Consider the following 6,981-nt stretch of genomic DNA (forward strand, 5'->3'; position numbering starts at 1 on the left):
TCTCTGTATTCTTGCTAAGGTGGTAAGAAAGAAGTGTTGGGCTGCTATAACTGGGAACAACCAGGCCAGAGAGAAACACAAGTTTGCCTGATCTGGTTAAGACTCAGAATGTCCCTGATATCTCCCCCACTACATGTCTTCCATACGCTCATACTTCTGCTGTCAAGCCCTCTTACCTGTTGCTATGGCCTGACTACCCAGCTTCCCATCACCATCTCCATGGCTTAAACCTCACCTTTTACCTGGGCAGAAAGCCCCCACTGCTTTTCCTACACCGTGTTTCTGTTTAATAAATGGCAGGGCAGACAAAGCGGCTCTTTCTCCCATCAAAGAGATGAGATGCGCCATTCATCAACATGAATATCACACACACAGCATATTGACCCTTCATATGTTCCAATCTGATGATACCAAGAAACAAAAGCCTATGGCTCGTTCTTCAAGAGGGTCCAGGCTGAGATCCGATCCTTCTGACTTCAGTACTTCTAACAGCACTGGGTCATTGCTTCCTTAATACCACTTCTCTCTCCAACATGAGGCACAGTTTTAACCAAGCCTGTCTTTCCTGGCACTATTAAATTCTCACAGTCTACAAACTGTCTGAATCGCTAATCTATCATTAGTTCTAGAGATCCTGCTACATAGCAAGCATTTCATTAGGTTTTGTAGACCGAGGACGTGAATTGATGACTAAAACCAACAAAGCCACCATATAGGAACATTTTCCAGCATGTTAGGAAGACATTTCCTCCTTGCAAAGATTAGCCAGGCCTTTCACGTAGACCAGTGGTTCTCAACCTGTGGGTTGTGACCCCTTTGGCGAACCTGTCTCCAAAAATATCTACGTCACAATTCATAACAGTAGCAAAACTACAGTTATAAAATAGCAACAAGAATAATTCTATGGTTGGGGGGAGGAGTCACCACAACATGAAGGCATCAAAGGGTCAAAGCATTAGGAAGACTGAGAACCACAGCCCTAGACAAAGAAGAAAGTGTCAGAGATCTCATGTCCCTCAAAAGCATCTGCCGGCTTGTCATAGCTGCTAAATTCTTTGCATAGGTCCATTTCTTAAGGTTTACACAAGCAGTCACCAAACACCACCTGTAAAGTAGATGTTCTTAAGTGGCATTTTGAAGGGAGATTACAGGAGAACGTAGTTGACAAGAAAGATCTGTACTGAGGCTGCAGGGTGTGGGATTTGGGCTTGGGATCAACTGCTTCCCGTTAAAATAATTCTCTCTGAGTAACACTTGCAATTTTTTATGTCTGACTCTCCTCAGAAATCACTCACCTTTGTGTGAAACTTTGACAATTAGTTTTAAAAGGATATTTTCCCTTTCCTGAAGTGTGTGGGGTTGCCCATGGTCCTTAAAGGTAAGGCTCGCTTCCTTTCTACAGAAAGCTTAGCTCATTCAGTTATGGGGGTGTTTTAAAAATACCAAAATATTAAGGAATATGGATAGGACAAAGACACAAAGAAGAGGCTCCCGAGTTGAGTGTTTTCAAAGCCACCACAGGCTGCTCCATGTATGTTTCCATCTCTCTTTCTAGAAATCGCTATGCAGTCAGCCTCCAGCGGACTGTAAGGCCACATAAGAGACTTAAACAGTCGATGCCAGTGAGCACATGTTCCATGAAGCTCCTACCCAGCTTTGATGTTTTAAGGCTCCCAATCTTTTGTAAGCAAGAAGTGTTTCTCCCAACAACACCACACAGCCTTTCCAGCACGAGAGTCCTTATTCACCTCATCTTAGTGACAAAGCCACCAAGTAGATTGATACTCTTGTCAAACAAGTAGCGGCCATTGCAGACAGTGTTCTTGACCAGCCTGCCATTGGTAAGGTCGCTCTGACCAATCTTGTAAATCTTGTGGATTTCAGTGCAGTGGTGGAAGCCCTTTCTGCCCAGCTTGAGCCACAGTGAAGGCCACACAGGTAGGACTCCAGGCTCAACATAAACAACTGTTGTCTTACATTCAAGTTCTCTGTATCCCAGCCACTGAGACTTCTCTATGACCTTCAGTCATTCAGATGATGAGAATTATTGATTTCCTGACCAAGCACTTGGTTCTTAGGAACCGGCTTCTCTAGTCCCTCCTGGGCCCAGTCTAGTTTCTCAATCCCGGTACTCTGTTCACCCTGATCTCTGCCAAGTGGGCCTTCTTGTGACAGAAAAGAGGCAGGCACACTTGGATGTGAGCCATAGATGGATGACCTGGAAGTACTTCTTCACATTGCTGGAGTCCTTCGGCAGCAATATCAGACTAATGTCACCCTGACACTTCTTGCAATATTTGTCTTTAGATTTGTGCCACTCCTGGAAGAAGCACCTTTTGTACTTGTAGCTGATATGCCTAGCAAAGACTGTCTTGAAGGGACAGTAGTCTCATGAAACCTCAAGTAACTTACAAACCCTACAGTTTGTTTTTTGTTCACCTTGTATCTTAGCCTGAAACCTTCTTGCATGATGTGGGTGTGGTCATGACAGTCATGTAGCCCAGAAAGGCTGTGAAGGGTCACCTCTGAAGAAGTTTTTCACTTCCCAGGATGCTTGCTGCTCTGCTTCTGAGGCAAGAAACCCAAGGACGCATCTCTTAGAGCTGAAAATTCCCTGTGAGACAAGGCACAGTCTGATACCACTGGTAGAGCCTACCAAACCCTACCAAGACAACAAATACAGAGCCCTTTAATAGATTACATGAGATTCCCAGAACTTTCTTTTCCACTGTGTTAAAGAATAGACACAGAGAGACACCTACCACTAAGCTCCCAGATGCCTCTTTTCCCCACTCTTTCTCCTTCTTCAATTTATTTTCATTTACTTTAGTTTAGTTTGAGACAGGGTCTCATTAATTTATCTAGGCTAACCTCAGACTTACAATCCTCTTACCTCAGCCTCCTGAGTAGCTGGGATTATAGGTGTGTGCCTCCATGTCCTGCTGATAAACTTATTTTAAGCCCCGCTACTGTCACTGAGCCCAAAGTTATTTCCTACATTAATGATTGCCAGCCAGCTCTGTCTGATGTTTTTAAAGAGACCATAAAGTGAGGTGTCAGCTCGACACCATGGTAAACATAGAACCAGAGGAGGGTCATCTGTTGGAGTTTTCTGTTTTCTATTTTGTTTTTGGTTTTGGTGGGTTTTTTGTTTGTTTTTTTATATTTCTTCTGTGTGTCCAGAGATCAATTCAGTGAACATATGAGCTGCCTTTTAAATGGGGTTTATTTACAGGGTTATTTAAATAATCATCACTGGGAGGTCTCCTCTGCTTACCCCCAGCCCTTCTAGTCCCACTGCTTCCGGTGACCTTGTAACAAATCTTTCAGTCAAGTGGACTTTCTGATGTACAATGTTCGTTTCCTTCATCACAGATAGCGAGGCATCTCACACAGCCCTGTAAATGGACTTTAATAGAGAGGCTTTCTCCAGCCTAGGGGAGCAGTAACAAAGAATCAAAGAATCTCATAGTCACTTCGAGTCTGCAGTGGGACATCTAGCAAATTCTACAAGGTCAGAGGGTCCCGCTGTTAAGTGTCAAAGAGGTTGAAGAAAAGTAAACAAAGTGAAATGATTTGTAATTAGCATGTCCTAGATGGATGCAACTGTTCAAACCAAAACAGACACACAGCCAAGGCTTGGGGGAGGTTGGGCAATAATGTCCTCATGGTTTGAATCTGAAATGTCCCTCACAGGCTCATGTTTTGGATACTTACACACACACACACACACACACACACACACACACACAGACACACACACAGAGGCCAATTTAGGGGGTTATGGAAACTTTAGAAGGTGGGGCTTAGCTGGCAGAACTGGGCAGGCCTTTGAAGCCTTTGTCTGCTCTAGTTCTGATCTGTGGTCTCTGTGCCCTGTCCTGCAGTGATTGGAATAGCCCCACCACAGGAGTCCACTGCTGTGAACTGAGGCATGGCTTCCCTACAGGGAGGGGACTGAAACCCCAGGAGCCAAGAGAATCCTCTCTCCCTTAAGCTGTTGTTGTCAAGTATTGTGGTCACAGCAACAAGAACTAACACACATATCTTCCCTTTAGATTCATTCTGTGTGTGTCTGTATGTCTGTCTCTATCTCTGTCCCTCTCTCTGTCCCTCTCTCTGTCTCTCTGTCTGTCTCTATCTCTGTGGTTGTCTTTATCTCTCTCTGCCCATCTGTCTCTGTACCTCTTTCTCTCTATCTTCTGTCTACCCTCTGTCTCTCTGTCTGTATCCCTCTGTATCTGTCCTTCTGTCTATCTGACTGTCTGACTGTCTGGCTGTCTCTGGCTGTCTTCTGTATCTATCTCTCTGTCTCTGTCTATCTCTCTGACTCACTCTCTTTCTGATACTCCCCCACCCCCTGGTTTATAGATGGGGGTCTCACTATGTAAGTCTGACTGGCCTAGCCTGAAACTCACTATGTAGACAAGGGCTGGATTTAAACTCACAGAGATTCACCTGCCTTCTTAGTCCTAGAACTTAAGGTATGTGATGACACACAGCCCCTTGTGGATTCCTGAATAAATGCTGAATAGTTATTACTGTAAATCATTTGCTTCCAAGTAACTTAGAATTAACTATAGTTTTGAGAGGGAGAGATTTTGAGACAGTTCTCCCCCTTCAAGAGCACTACAGGGTTAAGGGGCCAGACATCAATAATAAAATAGGACTCATGAGTCATTTCAAGTGTTCCAGTTGGGGCAATCAATGCAAATCTGACAATATTTGTGGTTGCAAAATCAGACACTGGTATCCTAGGCAAAGAAGAGAATCCTGTCTTGATCCTCATTTTCTCAGAGGCCTCCCCTTTGATTCTAATAGTGACAGTTACTTGACAGTTACTATCAACCCAGGAGGCTCTTACACACAATATTCCCCTCTGTGGATTGCTCTCCCTACAACATTCTACATGCATAAAACTGCTTCAGATGTCTGCTTCTGATGCCTTCAATGAACCTGGATAGACAAGGTCTCTGGTACCTATTGCTACAGTTCAAGTGTGTTTGATCTTCATCAAAACCATGATCCTTAACTCCCCGATATGACAGTATTGAGTACTTGGACCTTTAGGAAGTAAAGTCCAGAGGGAAATATTTAGTTACAAATACCTTAGAGGGGAGATTAATGTTGGTCTTTTGAGTAGATTAGTTCTCACAAGAACAGGTATTTAAAAAGAAAGAGAGAAAAGAAGAAAGAAAGAAAGAAAAAGAAAAGAAAAAGAAAAAGTGAGCCTCTTTTTGTGCAGCGAATGGTGGCTAATTCAGAAAGTCACAACTGGTCAAAGGGCTGAGAGTGCCAGGCACAGACGGGACATTTGTCCCATGCCCTTCCCTTCAAGTCTCGAAGACTATCTCTGATGAGAAGTTGGGAAGAGTGTAAGAGCCAGAGCCTGAGGGAGAACAAAACAGAAACAGTATCTTTGGACACGGCAGGACCAGTGTTTGACAACCAGTGGTTGTCTGCCCAAGATCCACTCCATGATACTAACTTCTCTGTTCCACCATGCAACCCTAATGGATGAAACTTCTGATGCTCTGAGCCAAGATAAGGTCTCCCTGAAAGGATTTTTCGTGCGCAGCTTGGACAGATCACAGCAGACCAGACAGTTCCACGAGGGGGAGTTTATTTGGGGTGGAGGGAAGAGAGTGAGAGGAGAGAGGGCAGAGAAGTAGAGGAGTAGAGGCCAGCCATGACCACGTGGAGAGAGGGGGAAGGGAAGGGGGGAAGGGAGAGGGAAGCCTGCAGGTGTGGGGCCAATGGAACAAGAGAGAAGCAAGAGAGAGAGGAGGGGGCAAGCAGCCCCTTTTATAGTGGGCAGGCCTACCTGGCTATTGCCAGGTAACTGTGGGGAGGAGCATACCCGGCTATCACCAGGTAACTGTGCAGGTGGAGTTTAGACAGAATACTAACACTCCCTCCCTTTACACTGTCCCATTACATGTCCAGTCATGAATAGGCTGACTCTCACAGTGTCCGTCCAACATTAAACTACCCTGAAAACTTTTGTGTGTGGTCTTAGATAACTTCAGGTGTCTGTGAAGCCAGCTCTGTCTTTACTGTCCACCATTGTGTCTGCCACCACTAACCCAGGGCTTGTTAAATAAACAATTCTTGTAAGCATCAGAGAACAAAGATTCTCAAACCTTCTGCTCCTCCCATGTTCCATCTCCCATTGTTTGAGGCTAGGAAATTCCAGTCCTACTCTGGTCATCTCCTTTACAGCTGGCTCTGCTGCTGTTTCTTTAACAGTCAGAAACTCGATTGGCAGTTTCATCCAGCCCCCACTAAGATTGAGATTTCTCAGAAGCTGCAGTTAAGAAATGTATTTTTTTTGTGTTTCCTTAAAGAAAATTCCAGCACATCCTTCAGTGAACTGCTCTTGAAGAGGAAGGAAAATCAATGCCTTCAGATAGCATTACGTTGTCCTGAATAATCCCGAAGCTGCCCGTGACTTACTGTAGAAGGTATAATTGAAGTGAGGATAAACTGCACACCATTTCAAAGTCTGCTAAATTGAAACCGTTCTTTCTGTTGACACATGCTTGGAAGCTGCAGATAATGTGATTTAAAATAAATACACTGGCCCAGGATACTTGTATAATTGAAATAAATATGAAATAACCCACAGAGTCTGCAGACCATTGGGTAAATTAACTCCTTGTGCACAAGGTGACAAGACACCTGCCTAAGAAAAAGGAATATGGCACTGGGCAGACTTGGGAAAGAAGAAAATTCACCAACTCAAAAGAGGTAGAGACCCAAATATTGAGTTTTGGGGGACTCGGCCTGAGTCTTTGTAGAGTGCTTGTCCCCAGTGAAGAATTCTCTCCTGGATATCACTCATATCATACAATTCATTTGAATCAATATTAAGAGACCCTAATGCCTTAGGATGAGAGAGGGGGGGAGGGAGGGAGGGAGAGAGGGAGAGAGAAAGGGGGAAAGAGAGAGAGAGAGAGAAAGGGAGAGAGGGAGAAAGGG

General features: G+C 44.4%; 1 pseudogene; it reads right to left on the reverse strand.

Moving 5' to 3' along the window:
- Positions 1-1,744: 1,744 nt before the first annotated feature.
- LOC114639469 overlaps positions 1,745-6,981 on the reverse strand; it is a 40,846-nt pseudogene continuing 35,609 nt past the window's right edge.

The sequence above is a fragment of the Grammomys surdaster genome, unplaced genomic scaffold (assembly GCF_004785775.1).
Source record: "Grammomys surdaster isolate TR1022 unplaced genomic scaffold, NIH_TR_1.0 125739, whole genome shotgun sequence".
NCBI classification, from domain to species: Eukaryota; Metazoa; Chordata; class Mammalia; order Rodentia; family Muridae; genus Grammomys; species Grammomys surdaster.